This window comes from Macaca mulatta, chromosome 18 (genome assembly GCF_049350105.2).
Source record: "Macaca mulatta isolate MMU2019108-1 chromosome 18, T2T-MMU8v2.0, whole genome shotgun sequence".
NCBI lineage: Eukaryota > Metazoa > Chordata > Mammalia > Primates > Cercopithecidae > Macaca > Macaca mulatta.
In genome coordinates, this window is record NC_133423.1 from 9,352,154 (window position 1) to 9,376,659 (window position 24,506).

The 24,506-nt window shown below is 37.0% G+C and overlaps 1 long non-coding RNA gene and 1 pseudogene across 1 annotated transcript; one reads left to right on the forward strand and one right to left on the reverse strand.

The window, feature by feature from the left end:
• Positions 1 to 1,402: 1,402 nt before the first annotated feature.
• On the reverse strand, positions 1,403 to 22,462 carry LOC144336432 (uncharacterized). Its single transcript, XR_013408233.1, has 4 exons — positions 22,326 to 22,462; positions 9,524 to 9,710; positions 8,438 to 8,538; positions 1,403 to 2,695 (listed from the first exon to the last, which is right to left on the reverse strand). It is a non-coding gene; the product is annotated as an uncharacterized LOC144336432 (long non-coding RNA).
• Positions 11,234 to 12,305, forward strand: LOC100426399 (signal peptide peptidase-like 3 pseudogene; annotated as a pseudogene).
• Positions 22,463 to 24,506: the final 2,044 nt, after the last annotated feature.

Here is a 24,506-nt window from a genome sequence, read left to right on the forward strand (position 1 = left end):
ATAAACGATTGGAAGATACAGGTCTGAGTGTGAAGTCTTTATAATTTGTCATCATTTTGGATGCATAATGACCTCAAGGAGATACGATAGCTTTGGGTGAGACTGCTTCCCAATCAATCCCCAGAAAAGGTGAGATGTGAAAGAGGTCAGATCCAATGCTCCAGGCTAATGGGTGCCAACAAATAGGAGGCAACTCTGTAAAAGATTTAAAGAGATTTATTCTGAGCCAAATGTGAGGACCATAACCCATGACGCGGCTCCAGGAAGTCTTGTGAACATGTATTCAAAGTGGTTGGGTTACATTTAGGAGGGCAGAAGTTATAGGTAGAGACATAAATCAATAAATATATGGTGTACATTGATTCAGCCTGGAAAGGCAGGGCTTTTTAAAGTGAAAGGTGGCAGGTGAGGGGAGAGGGTTGGGGAGACATCCAGGTTACAGGTGGATTCAAAGATTTCCTAACTGATAATTGGTTGAAGGGGTTAAGCTCTTCCTGAAAAGCTGAAGTCCGCAGAAAGAAATATTTGTAGTTAAGATAAGTGGGAGAGGGGAGGTGGTTGAGAGGCCAAGGTTCTTATTATGTAGATGAAGCCTCCAGATAGCAGGCTTCAGAAGAATAGATGGTAGATGGTAAAGGTCTTTTATCAGACTCTAAAGGGTGGCGGACTTTTAGTTAAATCTCTCCTGGAACAGGAAGAGACCTGAAAGGGGAAGGGGACTTTCTACAGAAGAAAGATTTCCTCACAAGAGACAACTTTGCAGAGCCATTTCAAATTTTGTTCAAAGAAATATATTTCAGGGTAAAATACTTTGATTAATTTCAGGGGGCTTCTATCTGCCATGTGATGGTATACCAGAGTCAGGTTGGAATGTGATGTCTTATTGTTGTAAAAAGCCTGTTCTCTCAATGTTAAGATTTCTATTTTAATGCTAATGCTGATCAGTTGTGTCTGAATTCCAAAGGGAGGAGAGTATAATGAGGCATGTCTGACCACTCCCGTTTCCATCATAGCCTGACTAGTTTTTCAAGTTTTCTTTGGAATGATCTTGGCCAAGAGAAGGGGTCCATTCAGTCAGTTGGCAGGGTGCTTAGAACTTTATTTTTGTTGTACATGGAGAAATAAGGTTCTAACTTCTGATTGGGGGAATCTGGGTAGAGTATGAATGATAGATGTCAACCAGTGTGGCCTCTCTTAGCCTTGGTGCTTACCTGGAATATTTTGGCTTTGTTGCACATATATAATTTGGAGGATTTATAACTGGGTCCTGTGTAATTCTTCAACTGTTCACTAGTTGAGGGTTAGCAAAAGCAATCTTATGCTTTGTGTATTAATTCCATTAGAATATTTAGTAGACGATTATCTCATAATAAATGTGAAAGGCGAGAAACTAATCAAAAGCTATTAGCTCAAGCCTTTATTAAAATATTGCAACATGAAACACAGTTCAAGATGACTATATTGTAGGGACCAGGTAGATAAATATTTCGTAAGACAGAATTGGAAAGGCCAGATGTAACTTCCCAGTGGGTTAATCTTGCCCACTGCCTAGACAGAGCTAATTTATCTAGACAGGGGAATGGCAATAGAGAAAGAGTTTAATTCATGCAAAGCTGACTGTACAGGGGACCAGAGTTTTATTATTACTCAAATCAGTCTCCTCCAAAACTTGGAGATTGAGGTTTTCAAGAATAATTTGGTGTATGGGGGGTCAGAAAGTTGGCAGTACTGACTGATCAGGTCAGAGATAAAATAATAGGGAGTCAAAGTTGTCCTCTTGTGCTGAATCAGTTCCTAGGCAGAGGCCACAAATCCAACTGAGCCAGTTTATCAAGACCTGGGTAGTGCCAGTTGATCTATCAAGTGCAGGGTCTGCAAAATATCTGAAACACTGATCTTAGATTTTACATTAGTGATGTTATCCCCAGGAGCGATTTGGAGAGGTTCAGATTCTTGCACCCTCCAGCTGCATGACTCCTAAGCCATAATTTCTAACTTTGTGGATATTTTGTTAGTCCTGCAAAGGCAGTCTAGGCTCTAGGCAGGAAGGCGGTTTGTTTAGGGAAAGGGCTATTGTTATCTTGGTTTCAAAGTTAAATCATAAACTAAGTTTCTTCCAAAATTAGTTTAGACTACACCAGCAATGAATAAGACAGCTTGGAGGTTAAAAGCAAGATTTGAAGGCAGTTAGGACACATCTCTTTTACTGTCTTATTTTCTCAGTTATGATTTTTGCAAAGGCAGTTTCACAGTCATAGTTCAGTTTTATTCCAAGAATTATTCACTGGCAAGTTCTGGGAAATTATGAGGAAACTGAAATCATGTTGCTCATGGGATAAGATGCCGGAAGAGCAAGGTGTGGCCCTAGTTAAGCAGCTATTGGTTGATCAATTTGAATTTAGCAAACGGAGTGGAAAGAAACAGTGGAAACTAAGTTCTTGTAAGGATCAGTACAACATTTTAAGTCCTTCTCTTTGGCCAGCATTGGCGTAAAAGATAACATGCTAAGGACAATTGTCGGAGTCCAGATTTCCATTCGTGCCTTTGATATCTTTGGAGATTGTGGAGTCTTGAGCGTGTTCAGCAGCTCCTTATGTGACTTATATTTCTGTGGTCACTGTAATAAACTGTCCAGGGGGTAGCAGTTAACAAGTATTTAGGGCTGTGTGTAGGACATAGTGTAGAACTCTGAAGCCTCGAAAAACAAGAACTAGAATCATTAACAGTCTTTGAAAGGTTGTCCATCCAGCCCATCGTTTTACCTGGTTTTAATCATAAAACCAAGTTCCACCCTCCATCTGGATTCCTTGATCCAGGTGACCCAGAATGTGGCAGAAGAGCCAGGTTGTCAAGGTTTCTTTCTTTTGTGTCTCATTTTGTATCTGATTAGTGAAGTATTTTCAAAATAACAGAGTCATTTGTAGAAATCAAAGTGTTAGTATTAAAGGAGGGCATTTTTTGAAGTTTTTAAATCCTCATTCATTAAAAATCTGGAATTTAAATTCATAACACAGGAATAAGACAGCTAGAAGAAGAAGAAGTGTTTGGTGGTCACAGTGATGCAGCAGTCAAACTGTTAGCAGCAGTGAATTCAATGGGTCTTCAGCAGCTCAATTCTTGCCTCCTTGGAGGAGAGAATTCAACCAAGGGACATAAGGCAGAGGGAGAGACTAAGGCAAGTTTTAGGGGAGGAGTGAACAGGAATGAAAGGAAGTGCACTTGGAAGAGGTCAAGTGGGCAGCTTGGGAGATCCAAGTGCCCCAGTCAACCCTTGACTTCAGATTTTTACACACTGGATGATTCTGAGGTTTGTGTTTCTTCTCCCTTGATTTTTCCTTGGGGCAGGCTCTCTGCATGTGCGTGGACTGCCAGCACTTGAGAGGGGCCACATGCGGAGTGTGTTTACAAGTTGTGTGCATGCTCCTTTGAGGCATTTTTCCCTTATCAAGTTGAACATTCCCAGAGAAGGGTCATATGCCAGTTACACTCCACCATTTTGCCTCTTAGTGCGCATGCTGGAGCCCACTTGCCCAACTCCAGAGATCTTATCAGAAAGCTGCTAATCACCAGCTTCAGGTGTTTTATATTTAATGGGAGACTGCCTTTCCCTGGCACTGGCTGCAACCAATTATTATTTTAGAGAGACAGTTTAACAACCACCTGAGCATCACCTGATGGTTGCCTGACATTCCTGTGGGGCAGGGCCTCTCCTGTCCATGTCTGCCAAGCTACCTACTCTAACAAAACAAGAAATCTTGGGTAGAAGTTTTCCACCTGTTGCTTCATCCAGGTTCTTTGGAAAACAGTCCCCTTTGTGATGTGCCTGCTTCTGAAGAATCCTGAGAGATTCTGTGTGATAGCTGCCATTGGTATGGAGATGCTGGAGATGCATAATGACTTTTAACTGAGAGACGTGACCCCAAAGTTCCATTCGGTGAAGTTTTACTATAGTATTTATGATGGATAGTGCCTGATAGTCTTTTTCTGTGGCCCAAGAGCATTCCGAGATTGATGTCATTTTTAGCAAACCAGTAATCTTGGCAGATCATGCAGGATTCTCTTATTTGTCTTTGGAAAAAAACTGAGTGCAACTGGATTTGTTGATTAAAGATTTGGATATACAGCATAAAATCTCTACAGCAATTCTCAATTTTGGAAACTCTAATTTTGGGATAATATGTATTCTTTCAATTTCCATTGATGACTTAAGACGATAAGAAGAGTTGAGTTCTGGAAGATGAACCATATTTTGCAAACTCCTTGGCTATAGTCCCTATAAAGTTGGTGCCTCTGTAACTGGATAAGTAAGTTGATGTGTCCCAAGGTAAGAATATATAGTCTAGAAAAAAAAATTAAACTAGTGCTAAGGTTGTTGTTTCTTGAGAGGGAAAAACTGCCATCCAGAAAACAGACAATAGTTAGAAGATATTTATATCCATTTGAATGTGACCATGTATAAAATGTATCTTCAAATGTTCAAAGCCTTCATTTAAGCCGTTATTCCTGTTAATGCTTCACCTTTACAGCTTTGCTAGTGTCATTCATTTGGCATGAAAAACACATGCCAGAAACATCCTCAATAATTTAGAGTAAAATTGCCAGTGTTTTAAGCTTATAGCCAATTTTTCCCTTAACCATCTATTCAAGAATATATGTTATCCAGCATTATCAAGGTGAAAGAGTGAAATCCTCTCTTACAAGACAGCCTGGAGAATTAGGTTACAGTTGATGATTATTCTGTAAATAGCAACACAGTGTTCATGATTATCTGGGAATAACACTTTGTAAAGCACCAATCCCTAACCTTTTTGGCACCAGGCACCAGTTTCGTGGAAGATCATTTTTCCATGGACAGCGTCGGGGTGGGGAGGATGGTTTCAAGATGATTCAAGTGCATTATTACATTTATTATGCACTTTATTTCTACTATTATTACATACTCATCATAAGGTAGAATCAGTGGGAGCCTGTGCTTGTTTTCCTGCAACTAGACGGTCCCATCTGGCTGTGATGGGAGACACTGACAGATCATCAGGCATTAGATTCTCATAAGGAGTGTGCAACCTAGATCCCTTGCATGTGCAGTTCACAATAGGGTTTGCACTCCTATGAGAATCTAATGCTGCCACTGATCACTCGCCTGCCACTCACCTCCTGCTGTGCAACCCAGTCCCTAACAGGCCATGGACTAGTACTGGTCCGTGGCTTGGGGATTGGATGCCCCTGTTGTAAAGAGTAAGAACAGACATGGGGACAAAGCTCCCTGGATTTTCCATTTACATCACGAAGCCACTGTATTTGCCACTGATTGTCCCTGACTGAGATGTGCATTAACATCACAAAACAAATGTTAATAGGGAGAATCATTCACCAGTTTTGATGCTTGAACATGAATATGTTTCTTTAACTTGAGAGATAAGAAATATTGAAGTGATTTATACAAATACATTTTATGTGCATATAGTGAAACTATGAAAACTGAGCTTCTCTTAACTGAGATTCTTTTTCCCATTGCATGTTAAATTATATAAACAACAAGTTCCCATTATAGTTACATTTATTAAAAATTGAAGAATGGAGAATGCCAAAGCATTTTATTATCCTTCTATTTTGAAGGTAAGAGAGCAAATTATTTTGTTATTCGTTGGAATTTCAAAGATATTCAAATATATCTGGGAGAAGTAGGCATGATCCACATGAGTCCACTGTGAGGACAACTGGAAATGCGTATCTGGTGACTCCTGGACCCACTCTATTGGCCTCTTGGTTGAATTTAATCTGATTCTTTTGCAGCAAAGAAAAAAAAATAATGCTGAATATAATGCATTTTCTGAATTCTGAGAGTTCTTCTAGTGAATTATTTGAATCTGAGGGTGGTCTTAGGAATTCAAACTTGCAGCTGGTATCAAAAGTGAGAGCTGTCTTGGGGACTGCCAAGCTTCATAATATGTAAAACCTAACATATCTGTGACTTTCTTGAGTTTCACAACCAATGTAGAGTATTTAGAAAATTTAAAGCATAAAAATCTTGACCTTGGTATTGAATAAATTAGACTTAGCATTGACATTAATTTTATATAATAAAATGTGGAAGGAGATAGACAATATTCTAGAGAATACCCTTATTATATACTAATTCTAATTTGTCAAAGGATTCATGTATTTGTTCAGGACTATTATGAACCTACATAATTCTCAAATACAATTTACAAACCTCTGAATTCATTAAAAATGTTAAAGATGGCTGGAAGTAGTGGCTCATGCCTGTAATCCCTGCACTTTGGGAGGCTGAGGTGGGCAGATCATGAGGTCAGGAGTTCAAGACCGGCCTGGCCAACATATGCCTCTACTAAAAATACAAAAAATTAGCCAGGCGTGGTGGTGGGTGCCTGTAATCCCAGCTACTTAGGAGGCTGAGGCAGGAGAACCTCTTGAACCCAGGAGGCGGAGGTTGCAGTGAGCCAAGATCATGCCACTGCACTCCAGACCAGGCAACGGTGTGAGACTCCATCTCAAAAAACAAAAACAAAACAAAACAAAACAAAAGTCAAAGACTTTAAAAATCATAAGTTCCATCCTTTTTATTCCAACTACAGATCTTATAAATAGCAAGAAAGTCTATAACTAGATTATATTTTGTTGTTGTTCTTATTGTTGCCTTTTTTTACATGGCCCATATGTTTTTAAGCAAAACAAATGCAGTTTAATAGTTTTTAGCTCTTTTTTCAAACTTTGTCTGAGCTAGATATTCTTAGGATACACACATAAAGACAAAACACAAAACTTTGATCATTAAGTCTCTAAAATTCCCAAAGAGAGAAGAGAGTGGGAGAAGACAAAAGGAAAAATGTAACAGGAGAAGTAAGTGGGAGCTAGCTTCAGACAAATACTAAATTTTCATCAGTAAAATGTAATTATCTTTCCTCTTCAAGGGCGAAAGATTAGATGCAGGAAACCCATTTCAACACAGACACACTCACACACACACACACACACATGCACACAAACGTGAGATTTATATAATTGGTTGAAATAAGATGACCTCACTTATATAATCTCTTTCTTTTAGACAAGAAAGAAAATCTCATGAAGGTTTCTCCCTTTTATGCCTCTGAATGAACAATTTTCTTTATGTCAAAAATTCTTCAAACTGATCATTGTAATTATAAATTGTCCTTGGTGAGATTCATGTCATATTCTGTGTTTGGTGCTGTTCACATCAACATAAATATTAATAAGCAGTCAGAGGGCCACTGGCTTCGTTGTCTACAATTCTAGTGGTGAGAAGCAAACACGTGCTACCTCCCCTTTGTCACAAACAGTACATCGTTATCTCACACATAAAAGCCCCTATCAATGACAATAGTAACAACATAAAATGTGAGTGGCACTCAACACAAAATGAAAGATTTCCAAGCAGAATCAGAGCTCATCTGGTGTCTAGCCACACCAGCCCCAGTGGGGAGAGAGAGCAATGTTGCTTCAGTGCTGTTCTCCTTTTTCACTAAAGTATCCAGTCCAGGTAATGGGGATCTGGTCCTGATCCAGTTCTTCTCAAAGGAGAATCAATAGCAAATGCCATTACCTCAAATTAAATAAACCCATTGCAGCATGACAACATCTCAAGGTGAATGGCTTTCAGAGCTGACAGCATAGATTGGGAAAGGACAGTTTTTCTCTGAGAGCTGTTCTCTGAATCCTTGGAAGGTATAAAAAACTGGATTTGTTAATTAGACTGTAGTATTCAGGGGTAGCAAGTTTTGGGGCATCATTTAACAGCTATTGTTGGTCAATTTGGATTTAGCAAGTGATGGGAAGTACAGCAGAGAAGATCTTGCAAGACATATCTTAAAATGAATCCTTGATTTTCCACTTCAAAATATGGTCCTCAGATTTCCTCACCTCTGTTAATGGTAATTGTATTATCCCATTTTAATACAGCTATGAAGAAATACCTGAAACTAGATTATAAAGAAAAAGAGACTTAATGAACTCACAGTTCCACATGCCTGGGGAGGCCTCACAATCATGGAGGAAGGTGAAGGAGGAGCAGAGGCATGTCTTACATGGCAGCAGGCAAGAGAGAACGTGCAGGGAAACTGCCCTTTATAAAACTATCAGATCTCATGAGAGTCACTCACTATTATGAGAACAGCAGCATAACCACCCCTTATGATTCAATTACCTCCAACTGGGTCCCTTCCATCACACATGGGGATTATGGAAACTACAATTCACGATGAGATTTGGATGGGGAGACACCAAACTCTATCAATAATCCAATGTTTTAATAGTATATGACAGTAATCTTAGTGTGATCTTTGCTTCTGCTGTTCGTCTTGCTTCTTTAATCCAACATATGAACAAATTTTGTCAGCTCTACTTTCAAAAGTATGCATACAATCTGATCTGACCAGCATTCAGCATATTCACTTACCATTTAATCCAACACTCTATCATTTCTTATTTGGACAATTTTAGTAGTTCCCTAAATGGCCAGCCTCAAGATTTTATTTCCATAAAGTAGCCAGAAAAGTTCTATTAAAATATGGGTTAGATCATATCATTTCTGCATTCAAAATTGCCCTGTTGTTTCCCATCTCATGAAGAATTAATTCAAAATCCTCATCTTTTGCTCTAACATATTATTTGGCTCTTAGCTACTTTTCTAATTTCAACAACTACGAATTTTATCCTTTTCTCGTGTGATCTAGCATATTGTCATTCTTTGAACAGTCCAAAGACATCTGTGCTTTCTGCTTTTCTTTTTTTGAATATTTGAATATCTAGCATTAAACAATAGATTAACTCCTAAAATCTAATGTTATCAGCAAATAATTACTTAGTATAATAATAATGATGGGCACATAATATACTTCTAGTACTTCAATATAGACAGTAATTAAAATTTATAAACCTACAAAAAGGTATTATTAATCAACATTTTACAAGGGAGAAAAGTGATGTTTGGAGAATCTAAGTAATGTGCACAGTATTATCTGACTTATAATTGGGTGCTCAAGATTCCATAATACCGGATTGTTTCCCGAACCATGTTGCACAGTAACTAAATATTGTGCTATGCCACAACTGAGCAAATTGCAAAGGCTATTTGCAACTATCAGAAATGTAAGACAATTTAGAAAAGTGCATAATCACTTTTATGACATATGTGTTCTCAATACTTGCTTTGTCACATTTTCTATGCATTAAATCAGTGTCCTGATGAAATTTCATTGAAACTAGAAAGTTATCTTTAATCATATGTATATATCCATACCATTAAGTTATGCAAATGAGCATATTATCACATTTTCCAACTTACATCCATTAGTACTTCATGTATATATAGATACTACACTATTTGAGCTCAATTCCCACTCATACTTGTTGTTGAAATTAGTCTTATCTTGTTAAACTCTTAGCACATTTTTTGTAAGACTTTTCTAAAATCAGAGGGGATGGATGCTGTGGCAAGGGACAGGAAGAAGAAATGCCCTGGCACATAATCTCCTCCAACTGCCCGAGGTGACCTGCCGCCATCTTGACCTTTCTTTCCTTGGGTCTGGCCATTTTGAAGAATCCAGGCATCTCCTAGGCACATGAAACATTCTTGGTTTTTTCCTTCATTCCCTGTTCCGTCGGCTTACTTTTTGGTGCAAGCATATTTTGCAGCTCCCAGAAGATAGTGTTCCTCCCTGCTAAACATTCTGGAAGACACAGAAAAGTTGAGAAATTAAATCATCCAGCGGCAACTACACTCATAAACTAATTTCTTTATTCACTACAAATGTTTTGCAGCTGCTCCCACCCTGGTTCTGGCACTGAACTCGACAATGGATCTTCATGAATCGGGGTATCCTAGATCTCTTTATATCTTTAGTTTTACATTTCCAGGATATTGTCACAATTTCATTTCTCCAACTCTTAAATTTAATTATTCATTTAGCAACTATATTTTCAGTTCTTCTTAATTTATTATGGCAATTTTATTTTTAACATCCAAGAGCTCCTTTCCACAGCCTATTGTCTCATGACAATGTATATACTGTTCCTTCCCCTACAACGTTACAAAGTTATTAAGTGAAAGGTTGGAAATGATCTGGTAAGTCTGCCCTCAGTGTGTTGTGCTCTATGACATGCTGCACTGAAGCTGTGGTTCATAGACCTTTACAGGTATGCTAAGACTTTGAACCCTATTCTCCATGCAGAGGGGCCTCACTAAAGTATTATTTACTGTGTCTCCACCAAATCTCACCTTGAATTTTAATATTCCCCACATGGTCCTTGGGAGATACTATTATACTTAGAGGTTTTGTTTCATTTTTAGGACACTTATTTTTATAAAATCATTAGTGTTTCCTGTGAGTTTTAATCTCCTTTCTGCAGAGAGGTAGGTTCTTCTTTCATGTCACAGTGTTTCCTCAAATGGCCAGAGAATCTTCTTTGCTCATTCATATTTAGGAACAAGGCAATGCAAAGGCAATTGCTAAGTACAGAAGTCAAACTTAGTGACTCATGAGCTTTAAAGGGTGAAGATCTGGAGAAATGTCTAAACACTAGCCTTCATTTATTTAGAACAGAGTTTCTTATTTCTTCCTGAGTATTATTTCTTGAAAGAATAATTCTCCAATTCTTGTCCAGGGTGGTATGTCCCCAGGCACTCAGTTTTTGTGAAGGTATGGAATGTGCTATCTCTTGGGTGAGTTTTTGATTATTTCTGCCTGAATACATCAATGTGGAGCCATGTATTTTCTGGCTCCTCAGTCTCTTAGAGTTGCAGTCCTGTGAGTTCTCTGGGATATACTTCCTCCAACCTGTTTCATCTATTGTCTTCCTCCGTTTGTTTTTTGAATTATAGATGTGTGTAAAACAATCTTATAGCCTGATTTTCTTCAATTTCTCTGTATCATTATGGGTTTATAATAAACATACCTCATAATTTCACATAATTTCATGGTATCTTGGAGGCAAGAAGAGATGCTCATATGTGGTTGGTCTGGCATCCTAAACTGGAAGTTTTATTTATTAAATATGTCACTTGAAGATTAATTAAATTTGTATTTATTTACTGTTCTTAATGATTAGAAATGTTATTACCAAGTAATGATTTTGCCTTAGAAATGTGTTTATCAAATTCATCCAGGAAATATATCAGCTTTTGGTTTAATACTAAAATAACCATTTGTACAGATTTCAGATTAAATGCCCTTGAAAAAGTTTATATATCTTTATGTTGCAAATTTCAGCCTCCGATTCTCAACATACAGACTGGTGCATAGAAAAGACAGAAAGACAAGTGAGTTCACAGAAAGACAGTAATAGTTCTTCTGGGTCTTTCAATGGCAACAGCACCAATAATAGCATCAAACAATTGACTCTACCCAGGCTCTCTTCCTTCTGATTGGAGCATCTGTCTCTCTTTTATTATTGCTCTGCTTCTTTGACTGAGCTCAAGTAGTTTTCACAGTATGTACAGCAGTTCTTACAATGATAACTTTTACTTTTCTTCTTCTCCTGATGTGCCCGTATTTAACGAGACTCTGTTCACGTCAGTAAAAGATTTCCCTGGGTTTCTGTGGATGTTTCACTACTGCTGAGTTGTTTTTATTATCTCTGTCTGTCATGCTCATCCTCATCTGGGTTCTCGCTGGCCATTGACTTCTCATGGAAGTCACTGTAATTGCCTTTGTCTGCCTGCTGGGTCTCAAAGTCCCCTGTCTGCTTCTCTCAGGACTTTTAATCTATGATGTCTTTTAGGTATTTTTCTCAGCCTACATCTTTAATAGCAATGTCATGGTGAACGTGGCCATGGCAGCTGGCTGAAAATCCCCTTTACGTTCTGTCCTGGAAGCTCAACCTGGGGTCTGGTGTTGAGCGTGATGTTCCTCGACTGTCTTTGCCTAGCAAACTGGTCTTCCCACATTCCACTGGGAGCCACTTCCTCATGTTGGGCATTGGAGACATTGTTATGCCTGGTCATCTGCTATGCTTTGACCTTCGCTATGATAATTACAAAAAACAAGCCCGTGTGGACTCCTGTGGTGGCCCTGGACCTGCCAACATCTCTGGGCACATGCAGAAGGTCTTTTACTTTCACTGCACCCTCATGGGATACTTTGTAGATCTGCTCACTGCTACTGTGGCCTCTCACATTCACCAGGCCGCCCAGCCTGCCCTTCTCTGTTTGGTGCCATTTACCTTATTGCCACTCCTCACGATGTATTTAAAGGGTGACCTCCGGTGGATGTGGTCTGAGCTATTCCACTCCAAGATCAGTAAGCTCCCAATTCCTGGAAGTATGATGGATCACGTAGAAAGTGACCAGATGCCCATGATAGTCCTTTTCTCTCAACTTGTGGTTTTTGTTTCCTCTCAGAACTGGCCTGGTATTCAGAGATATACCAGTTAAAGGAACTGCTGGGTGACTGGGTTTTACATTTAAAAGGAGCTTATTTGCAGGACAGAAGTGCTGGAGCCCTGTTTGGTTCCTTCTCTTTCTGCAGATGTGGAAGTGGACGCCCTTCTAGAGAGACAGGCCTCCCCCGGCACTGCTTCCTCCCTGTTTTTTATGGATCTGCACTACATGTTTACTTTGCGGTAGAGAGAGATGTGACTGTTTCAAAACTGAAAACAAGGAGTTGTTCAGACCTTTTGACCACTAAAAGGATGAAAAAAATTAGCAAACCAAAATTCCCTCAATGAACCCTCAAAACTTTGGGACCGGTTTCCCATGGAGATTCTTCTTTCCTATATTTTGATTTATTAAATATTTTCTGTGGTATGAATGCTTTCTTTCTTTTCTTTTCTTTTCTTTTGTTTTTGAAATGCTTTTTTTTTATTAGACCAGAAAACTGATCAAATCTAAATTTGGACAAACTAGAAATAGAAAGTTTGGGTGATAGCAATACACTCTATAGACACATTCTAGCATCACTTCCATTTACCAGGTTATCGGAGGATCGTGGTGCCTGCAAATGCGTGCTCCTACAATCCAACACACAATTACCAAGACTCGGTAATTTATAAAGGAAAGAGGTTGAATTGACTCACTGTTCCACAAGGCAGGGGAGGCCTCACAATCATGGTGGAAGGTGAATGAAGAGCAAAGTTACATCTCATATGATGGCAGGCAAGAGAGCTTGGTGCAGGGGAACTTCTATTCATAAAACCATCAGATCTTGAAAGACTTACTACCATGAGAACAGTATGGGGGAACTGCCCTCATGATTCAATTATCTCCGCTTGGCCCCACTCTTGACATTTGGGGAATATTAAAATTCAAGGTGAGATTTGGTGGAGACACAGTAAATAATGCTTTAGTGAGGCCCCTCTGCATGGAGAATAGGGTTCAAAGTCTTAGCATACCTGTAAAGGTCTATGGACCACACCTTCAGTGCAGCATGTCATAGAGCACAACACACTGAGGGCAGACTTACCAGATCATTTCCAACCTTTCACTTAATAACTTTGTTACTTGTGGGCAGGTTTTTACACCCATCTCATAGGGTTGTCATAGGATTTAATAAGGTAATTTTTATCACATGGCTTTAAGTTGTTTTTTCAAAGTAATGTCAAATAGGACATCATTTGATTATTCAGGGAACTCAATTATTGATACAACTTAGCTTTTTCTCTGACACAGAAATGGACACTCAATGACACAACAATAAAATTAAAATAAAAAACTATATAAAAATAAAAATTCACCAAGAATTATTATTTACATTTAAAATTAGCTCAATCCCATGACATACGATGGAAGGTAAATATAAATCAAATCATGATCTCTTAAGTAAATAGAGAAGTAAAAACACTTATTATTTGCCTATAAAAGTTGAAGCTAGATGAGGGAACCATTTACCTGACGCTCCAGAAAAGTCCTTGCTAGGTGCTTAAAATAGGACTGTAAGAAATATGAGAGAGAGAGAGAAAGATTGTAGAACAGAATCTCAAATAGATACATGCTATTCCTTTCAAAATTTTGTGCTGCAGTGTTATTTTTAGAGAGAATTACCATATACAATTTTGTAATTCCTGTTTATAGTGTTTCTCAAATGATTATATAAATAAGTTTAAAGTAGAGTTATTTTAGAAAATTGGGGTAAATCACTCTCAGAACAATTAGGTCTTCAGTATTTATGTGACAACTAACTAGAGTATTCCAGTATTCCCCCCAAAAATCCATTAAAGTAGGGAGCCATTTGAAAATATTATATAATAATGGGAAAACCTAAGGATATATTTTGGGGGATTAGTGGCAACTAACAAAATAATTGACAAAAGATGTAGTAATAAACCATAATGCCAATAATATAACCTTATTTACCAGAGTCTGATATGATGGTAAATGCAATTATTCTCAAAATTTTAGACAGGAATAACTAAAAACATTACCATCTCTCTTTAAAAACCAAGAAAAACAATTTAGAAAGGGAAAGCAAAAAATGTCCAAATGTAGATTATAGTGTGAATAAAAAATTGTAAATGCTATGTAGCTCTACTGGATTTTGAAAATAGAATAATAACTCATCAATTTCTCATTGTCCTATCTTAGTATGTGTAAAATATTATCATTCTCCAATTCATTTTCAGACAGATTTTGAATAATGGCCTAAATATCCCTAATTGTGCTGGCTTATATTTTATGTCATTGTAGGGGAAGGAACAGTATATACATTTCCTACTGCTGCAGAACAAATCACGAGAAATGTAGCAGCTTAACACAAATTTAGCATCCCACAGTTTCCATAGGTCAGGAGCCTCGCTTGTTTTGGATAGGCCTTCTGCTCAGTGTCTCATAAGGCAGAGGTGGGTCCCAGCTGGATATATCCTCATCTGGAGGCTCTATTAAGGAAGAATCCACTTCTGAGATCTCTCAAACTGTTGGCAGAATGCATTGGCTACTATATGACTTAAGTCCCTGTTTTCTTGGTAGCTGTTGGCTGGGAATGCTCTTAGCTCCTAGCGACTCGCAGGTCCTTGGCCTGTGCTTTCTCCATAAGCCCCGCCCACAATATGGCAGCCTCCTTCAGTGCCAGCAGCAGAATCTCTCCCATGCTCTAAATTTCCTCCTTCAGATAAGGCCAGGCCCACTCAGGATAATTTTTGATGAACAGAAAGCAAACATATCTGGTGTCTTAATTTCACAAATATTCTATTATTTGAATATTTCTTTTCTTTTTTTTTTTTTTTTTGAGACAGAGTCTCGCTCTGTCGCCCAGGCTGGAGTGCAGTGGCGTGATCTCGGCTCACGGCAAGCTCCACCTCCTGGGTTCCCGCCATTCTCCTGCCTCAGCCTCCCGAGTAGCTGGGACTACAGGCGCCGCCACCACGCCGGGCTAATTTTTTGTATTTTTAGTAAAGACGGGGTTTCACCGTGTTAGCCAGGACAGTCTTGATCTCCTGATCTCATGATCCACCCACCTCGGCCTCCCAAAGTGCTGGGATTACAAGCATGAGCCACCACGCCCAGCCTATTATTTGACTATTTCAATATTTGTGTATTTGAATTATTCAAAAAAGAATATTGGAGTCTATCTCAAACTTTTGCTGCCACAGCCTGAGTAGGGTAATTTTAACCTTAAAAAGATTTGGATATATACCCAAAGCAAATAAAAATAGTTTTGTGAAATTCAAGAGTGACACATTCATCAAAATAATTGACAAAAAAATTAAAGTATAATTTAAAACCCCAAATTTATATGTTTAAAGAATATAGTAAAGCTTAGAAGTACAGCTTTCAATTTAGTATTTAAAATATGTTTTTTAAAAAATAATGAGAATTGATAAATTCATATCTCAATGAGGTAAAATCATTACAGAAGTAAATTCCCTAGAGGGAAAATTTTTATAATTCATATTTTGATAAATAGTTTATCGTCTTGCATCACTCTTGTAACCGGTGTTCAAAATGGTAATAGGAAAAACTAAAGACTGTAGAATCTAGTCCTCCAGCATATTTATCTATTTAAGAAACCAAAATGTTATATTTTATTCTAAAATACTACATGATTATAATGACTCTTTAACTTAGGTAATTGAATATTTGATCCGTTGATATTCTTAAAATGTTTCTTTCCAAACAGACTACTTTGTTTTCAGTTTGATCTCTTTCAAATGTAACCATACTGTTATTTTTTTGTTTCTGCATTTTTATATTAATTGCAGTTTATTAATCAATATTGATAAGCATTTCAATGGGTATCAAGACCATTTGATTTGAGAAGCATTAAATCACCCCTTTATTAAGAAATGTTTCTCTTATAACATACAATGTATGTTACTTTAAATAATTTGTTGGAGTTTTTAACATGCTACATGAAAAGAATAGCACAAAAACATGAACTTGATTAACACATGACAGCTTATTCTCATTTTCTGTATTCCATGGAGAAATGCTGCCTTCCATCCATATTCTGTGTCTATTTCATGTTCAATAAAATCAAATGTGGCATTGCTTGGTGTCACTGAGCCATGTCCCTGCCTGGGTGGATGCCTGATCAAAAAGCTACTAAGAATCTGCAAGAAGGAAGTAGGCTGGGAAGATTGGGAGAAAGTGCTAGAATGTTTGTAATAAAAAAGAACGTAAAGTTAAACATATAAGGCTTAGTGAATGTATCCAGATATCTCCAAAATTGTAACTTTGTTTTGGAAGAAAGTACACTTAGTCAACTTAAAATTTCAAAAAGTTTCATTCATTTCATCCAATCATTGATGACCATGGTTCTACTGCTTATTGTCCTACTTTTCAGATGGATATGACTTTTCTTGCCACTGTTCTGTTTCACCCCATTCACATGTTTATTATTATTATTATTACAGTGGTCCATCTGACTCATTTTGTAACTTTCTGTGATCATTATTTTGCACAGAAACAGATTAAATGAGAAAAAAATGAACGTACTGTAATGCTGAAAGAATAACGATAAGAATAATTTCTTTAAAGAAATTAAATATGTTTTACACACAAGCATTTATTGTTCTTTCTGCAGTATCCAGATTTTAAGGGAAAGGAATAATGCATATGCACATGATTAAACCTTTATTTCTTTGTCAGGATAAGTAGAATAGCAACAACAACAACAGCATTTATATTTCGGTTAGTTTAATTCCTCCCACTTGAGGTAAGGTAATGTATTAAAAGGGAATGGGAATGGACTCAGAATTCTGTTTTTTAACTTTTAATCCAAAGTTTCTGGGTTTTGACGTTGAAAATGTTATTTATTTAATTTCAATATTTCTATTATTTTCAATGGGAAAGTAGAAATGCGTATGTATCTTGGGAAATTGATATGATTAAATTAGGTAATAAATTTGGAATAGCTGTCCTGATGCCTGCTTTGCAGGAAGGCACTCCATGAGTGATTGCTATCCCTTAAATTGCTCTACAGGCAATTTTATGGTGTCCTCATTGCTATAATAGTTGACTAATACAACTCTAGCATCCACTAGTTAATGTATACTCTAAGTATAGATCTTTATTCTTAATTTACAAAAGAGTTTAGGAAAGAGTTATATTCTTTCCTTTTTATTAACTGACTTCTATAAAGTATTAACAACTAACCTTGTGAAAGTGTTAAAGTACTTATGAAAATGTCTAATTTATTCCCAAGAAGCAATCTGTTTGCTTAAAGAATCTGCTTAAACAAATGACTTTATTAAATAACCAAGTGTTTCTAAAAAGAATGGTACTAAAGAGGCAATACAAAGAATATTAATTAGAAAATTTTCATTTTAGCCCACATGGGAAAAAATAAAATGGAACAAGAAAATGGACATAGAAAATGCTCAATCTGTTTGGATTTTTACCTTCCAGACATTGCAGAAAAACTTAACATATAAGAACTAATAGCATTTAAATTATAATATCCCCCATTCAGAAGATCCAAGTGAGAACAGTAGGCCATTGAAAGTTACGTGCTTTTATGTGACCTTGTTTATGATAAAATTAAGGTAAATGTCTACGCATGCATTAGATAAACAGCAAAGTCTAGGATCTTAATAATATTACATTATTCGGTTCAGGTACTTTTCTCTGAAATAAACTTTAGATTTGTTCAGAAAAGGTAAACATAGAGGATAAATGCTTTTTATTCTTCTGTACCATACTCTTCTGTAGCTTAATACATTGCATGTAGTCATGATATGCCATAGTATAAAATACTGGCAGCATATGTTTCCTTCTAGCAGCATATGTGTAGAACAGTCTCACGCCTGTAATCCAGCAGTTTGGGAAGCTGAGGTAGGTGGATCACAAGGTCAGGAGTTCGAGACCAGCCTGACCAACATGGTGAAACCCTGTCTCTATTGAAAACACAAAAATAAGCCGGGCATGGTGGCGGGTGCCTGTAATCCCAGCTACTCAGGAGGCTGAGGCGGGAGAACTGCTTGAACCCAGGAGTGAGCTGAGATCGCACCACTGCACTCCAGCCCGGGTGGCAGAGTGAGAGCCCTATCTCAAAAGAACAACAACAAAAAAAGAACAGTCTATCCATTTTGTCTTTTTTTATTTTAGTTTCTATTTTTAAATTTAATTTAATTTTTTATAAAGACAGGATCATGCTATGTTGTCTAGACTGGTCTTGAACTCCAAGGCAAGCAGTCCTCATGCCTTGGTCTCCCAAAGTGCTGGGATTACAGGTATGAGCCACAATACCTGGCCCTCTATCCATTTTAGAATCATGTATTTTAAAGCTTTTTTGGAATTCAAAGTATTTTTAAATGGAATATAATAAATGGTGGATTTATATGTGGATGCATTAAAAATAATAGAATATATACAAATGTGAATATCTAACTCGATGTGTGTGCATGTATAACATTTTTTCTCCCTTTGCCATTCTTTTAAGTATGTTTCGCTATGGTGAATATCAACTACATGTATTAGAAAATAAGATCATTATCATCACCATCAAGAACATTGGTGGGAAAGCTATGTTGTAAAGGCAGGAGGAGTTTTTTAAAGTCTCGCACACATGGCAGTTACTGAATGACACATGGCACAGCATCCTTGCCTTCTACATACTCACTAGTATTTGGCTTAAAGTATGTTCAGCTTCTTTCACTCATTGCCGTTTTTTCTTCAAAATGTCACTTTACTGATATTTTTAATTATAATTCAGTGTGCTGCTTAAACTACCAAACAAGAAAAATTGCAAGATAGGGCAATATTTTTGTTTTGCCGTATACATTTACTTGCTTACAAAAATACTTTAGTATACCGTGATGTAAGGCACAGGTAGAAAAAGATGTGAATATAGTAATTTGAATCTGAAGTTTATATACTCATTAATAAACATGTTTTCACGCAATTAAAAAAATACATATGCTTCTTATCTGGACATCTAGACATTAGGCATATACATTTTATGGTAAAACGTCAGTTATTTGTATTTATAAAATTATCTCCATTTAATGCAATATTCAATATATTTTAAAGCATCATATGTATTACAGATGTATATTTGTACATGTATATGTCTGTGTGTGTGTGTGTGTGTGTGTGTGTATACTTTGTTTTTGTTTTTTTCCTAGATGTAAATGTAGTCTTAGTTTAAATCTGGAATATCTTGCTAGGCTGGTTTTTTCTTTCCTACATATGAGAACATGATATAATCAGATAGATCATCTTGTTAACATACCTTTTACTTTATTCAGAAATAAAAAATATGATTATTTACATTGCTTTAAAGACATATATGAGTATTTCTATGTGATGTTATTTTAAACAGAGAAACTTTCTCATTGGTTGTGATGAAAGCTATTGTCGATAACCTTTCATGGACTTTATTTAATGTTATTGGCAATCGCAGAAATGTCAAGGAACACTGTGGTTCTGGAGACCTAACAAGGTGGTGACGGTATTTAATAACTGTGTGGTGTACACTAGAAGTTTACCAAAAGAGAAGTATTTACTGAATTTACTAATTACTAAAAGAGAAGTATTTTCATCACCAAAAAATTAAGTGAGGTGATATGTTAATTAGCTTGATTGCAGTAATCATTTAACAACATATAGGCATATCAAAACATGTTGTACAGCTTAAATATCTATAATTTTTATTTGTCAATTATATGTCAGTAAAGCAAGAAATAAAAAAGCCACTTTGGTCACTTCCTTCACGTTTTATGCCAGATTGAGACAGTTTCTTCTATTTGGGTAATGAGTGCAAGGGAGGTCCTCAATAATTTCGTGAAGTAGAATTAGTTTGTAATGTTGGAAGATGAATTTCCCGCAGCTTCTTCAGTCACTTCTCTTCAAATCAGGAGTAATTTTATTGAAGAAAGTCCAGGGTACCCAGAGCCAATAGATTACTGAAGAGTTCAAGAGGTGAACTCTTTTCCAGTCTGTCTTTTCCTAACAGCTTATTTGAAATCGAAATATATATATATGTGTGTGTGTGTGTGTGTGTGTGTGTGTGTGTGTGTGTGTGTGTGTGTGTATGTAGATGTTTTTTTCCAGTTATAAGCTCATTATGTTTCTATTACATAATATGCAGTTGTCTCTCAGTATCCATGAAGGACTGGTTCTAGGATTCCCTGCAGAGACCAAAATCCAGCGTTGTTACAGTCCTTTCTATAAAATAGTGTAGTATTTGCATATAACCAATGCACCTTCTCCTTTTAAATCATCTCTGGATAACTTATAATACCAAATATAAAGTGTTACTTAGTTTTTATAGAGAATTTTTAAATTTGTATTTATTATTGTTCTATTGTTATTTTTCTATTTTTTAAAATATTTTCTATCCACAGCTGGTTGAATCCATGGAAGCAGAAGCTGTGGATACAGGGGACTGACTTTAATACATATAAGCCAAAAAAGAAACATGAAAGAAAAAAAGGAAGATAAAAGCAGGAAAAATAATAAAACATACAGAGAAAAGGAGAGAAATCAAAAAGTCGAAACAAAAAAAGAGAGAAAGGAATAAGGAAACAGAGAAAAATGGAGAGAGAAGGTGAGGAATAGAAGGAAGATGGAAGTTAGGAAAGATGGAAAATGGAAAGAAGTGAGGGAGAAAAATTAAGAGGAAGAGGGAAGGAAGGAAGAAAGGGAGGAAGGGAAGGAGGGAAAAAGGAAGAAAGGAAAGGAGGGAGAGAGGGAGGGAGAGAAGGAAGGAAGGAGATAAGGAAGAGAGGGAGGGAAGGAAGGAAGGAAGGAATGAAGGAAGGAAAGGAAGGAAGGAAGGAAAGAAGGAAGAGAGGGAGGGAAGGAAGGAAGGAAGGAAGGAAGTCTTTATACATGTTATGCATTGAATAATACCATAACCTGTGCATCTTGTTCCAAGTTCAATTTGTTTCCAGTCCAGTATGTGTTTCCTTACTCATGGATATTGAGCACAGAATGGGTTTTCAAATTTGCAAATTTCTGCTATTTAACCCAAATCATTTCCCCTAGTTTTTATTTGTGCTTGTTTCTGTTTACATTTTTTTTTTAAAACAAACTAGGATTTGCCTTCCTATAGAAAAATGGAGATTGTCAGTGGAGAGAAACAGAATAAGAGGCATAAATTAGAGGCTGAGGAATTGCTATTACCTGTCTCGATGCATCACTCAATGGATTTAAAGGGACACATGACTGATACAGACCCCAGGTATTAGTTACTTTGAGGTGAAGACTCACTGGATAAGTTCCATTGTAGCTGTCAGGTAGAGATGTCATTTTCAACAGTTTTGGAACTTGACTTGTAAGCATACTTTGCAATCATTCTGACTTGCACTTCTGGCTATAGAAATTTCTAGGTTTAACATAAATATTCAGTACCCATTTCCGCCTCCTTCAGCTGTCAGCTTCAATTCATCTTTAAAAGTTTAATAACTTAGATTTGTATAGCACTTGTTTTCAAGTCAATTTCAGAAATAAAATTTCATTTTGTTCTCAAACAACCTTCAGATGTCAAAATTAATATCCTAATTATAGAGACAAAGGAACTCAAGTACACAGAGATGAACTGTTCTTTCCTGGGTTACCTGGACAGCTCCAGAAAGAAATAAGGTTACAACTCACCGTTTCTGATGCCTACATTCGTGAAATGAAGATAATTCTGTTTTGCTTTGCTTTTCATGTTATAAGACAAGCATCTGTAGGAAGAAATGGATGATCTGTCTAACCTCTCCTTTTGCTGGTCAATGCACTGGGTCTTCCTGTGTTTATCAGTCCCACTCTAATTATGCCTTTAAGTGCCTTGAGTGGGAAGATTTTTTTTTCTGTATCCTTCCTCACAGAAGTGCTCAACTTCTAGTAGCAACTTAGGTGTCAAGTGACTCTGGCCATAAAAGGAACCTGGTAACAATCCCTTTCACATGTGTGAAATCCCTTTCACATGAGTGTTATAGTTTGGCTGCGTCTCCACCCAAATCTCATCTCAAATTGTAATCCCCATGTGTCAAGGGAGAGGACTTGGTGGGGGGTGATTGGATTATGGAGGGCGGTTTCTCCCATACTGTTCTCGTGATAGTGAGTGAGTTCTCACGAGATCTGATGGTTTTATAAGGGACACTTCCCCTTTTGCAATCTCTGTCTTTCCTGTCTCCTTGGGAGGAAAGTACTTGCATCACCTTTGCCTCCCCAGCCACGCTGAACTGTGAGTCAATTAAACTTCTTGCTTTATAAATAACCCAGTCTCAGGTGTTCTTCATAGTAGTGTGAGAACAGACTAATACACTAAAATATCTAAGTGGTCAGAGAGATTTAGAAAGTCCCATCGCACTGAAATCAGTACCCATTTCATTTGACACTTTTCCATTTTTCATTCACTCATGCATTCATTTCCTCATTCAAATTTGTTTACTGAACTGCTATTTCTTGCTATGTATAAACCACTCTTCCCAATCCAGCTAAGCATAGTGAAGTAGCACCCCAGATTTCAGGAAGATTTGCCACCAAAGGACAAGATTTTTTTTTTTTTTTTTCCGAGATAAAACTAAGACTGAAGAAAATAATGTTTAAAGATTCAAAGATAAGGGGGAAAATATATTGTGTAACCCTTAACAATACTTGGAGGATGGGAGACTCAACTTGCAAGAAATGGTTGAATTCTCATTCCAATTTGTAAGACATCCCTGTGGTTAAGGCTTTTGGGTGATGAACGAATCAGACTTTTATATGCCTGGGTAGTTAGGCTGTTTTTGTTAAATGATTCATTAAGCTCTGTAAATTCAGAAAGAAGAGCAAGTTAGAAGCAGTACAGTATTTCATGCATGCTTGTTAAGCTCTTTCTTTACATAATGAGCAGAGTTTCAAAACTTTTGACTACACTGCCACTAGCAATGAAATACTTTCCTGAGATAAGTGTGGTGCAGCTTCCTATTTCGAGAAGATATTTACTGTGGATGGAGAAAATGGGCGAGAGCCAAGTTACCACATGTGTTCCATTGTCTCCAATGAATTTGTGTTGAGCATCAAAAATTGTTTCTTACCTATTTTGACAACTTTACTATTTCCTTTAACACATCAAGTTGTAATTCATTATGACAAAAAGTTCAGCTCTTTAAAATGTGTTTGCAAGAAACCTTAATTAAGTATGATTTCTACTTATTAAAAGGAGAAAATGCAAACACAGTTCTTAAATGTGCATGTATATTTGTGTGTGCTTCTGCTTTACATTAATCCTTGTGAAATATAGGATTAAGTTTACCATAGAAGTTACATCTTGAAAATAATGTTTTTGTGTCATACTTTAACATACATTTAGATAATACTGACAGTAAAATGCAGGAACTAACAAATCATAGCATTACAAAATATAATTGAGTTTGACTGACTGTTGGTAAATTGGAATTTCATAGATGACGTTACCACTAATTTAATCTGTTATCCTAACAATATTAAGTAAAACATGTCTGAATTTTTCTATTGACAAGAAAGGAAAATTATCCACTAACATATTATAGGGATATTTCCATGGGTAATTTATTTCTTTTAATCAATTCACTGCAATCTTCATTAAATCTTTCTTAAAATTACATCTTCAAATATGCTTTTCATATTTATTACAATGGCCCCCCTTTATTCTTTAAAGAGATGCACATTATCTGCTATCATGGCCTATGAAATTAAAGCACATCAGGGAATAGAAAGTATGTTCTTACATTGGAAGACTTTATGTTCGTTGCTGTAGTGAATCCCTACGACTTTTCTATTGCCTTGTCCTTTATTTTGAATATAGTTCTAACCTTTTCAGACCAGAAGCAGGTCTCAGTTACCTGTGACACAGTTTCCAGTTCTCCGCCACGCCTAAATGGCTCAAGCTGGTGGCCGGAGTTAAGAACTTAGGGCATCTCTCCCACCTAGCAGGTGGGGGCTCCTACTTTCCCACTGCCTCCTTTAAAGGGACCCTTCAGGCATTTCCCCACGAACTTAAAGTGAGCCACACCGTACTGCCTTACATAGACACTGCTGGTTGCCACGTGTATCTGTTCTCTCTTCCTGACTCTTCATTCTTGCATGAATGACTCATGACTGCTCTCCTAACTCATTACACTCTCCTTTCCCAGAATCTGAA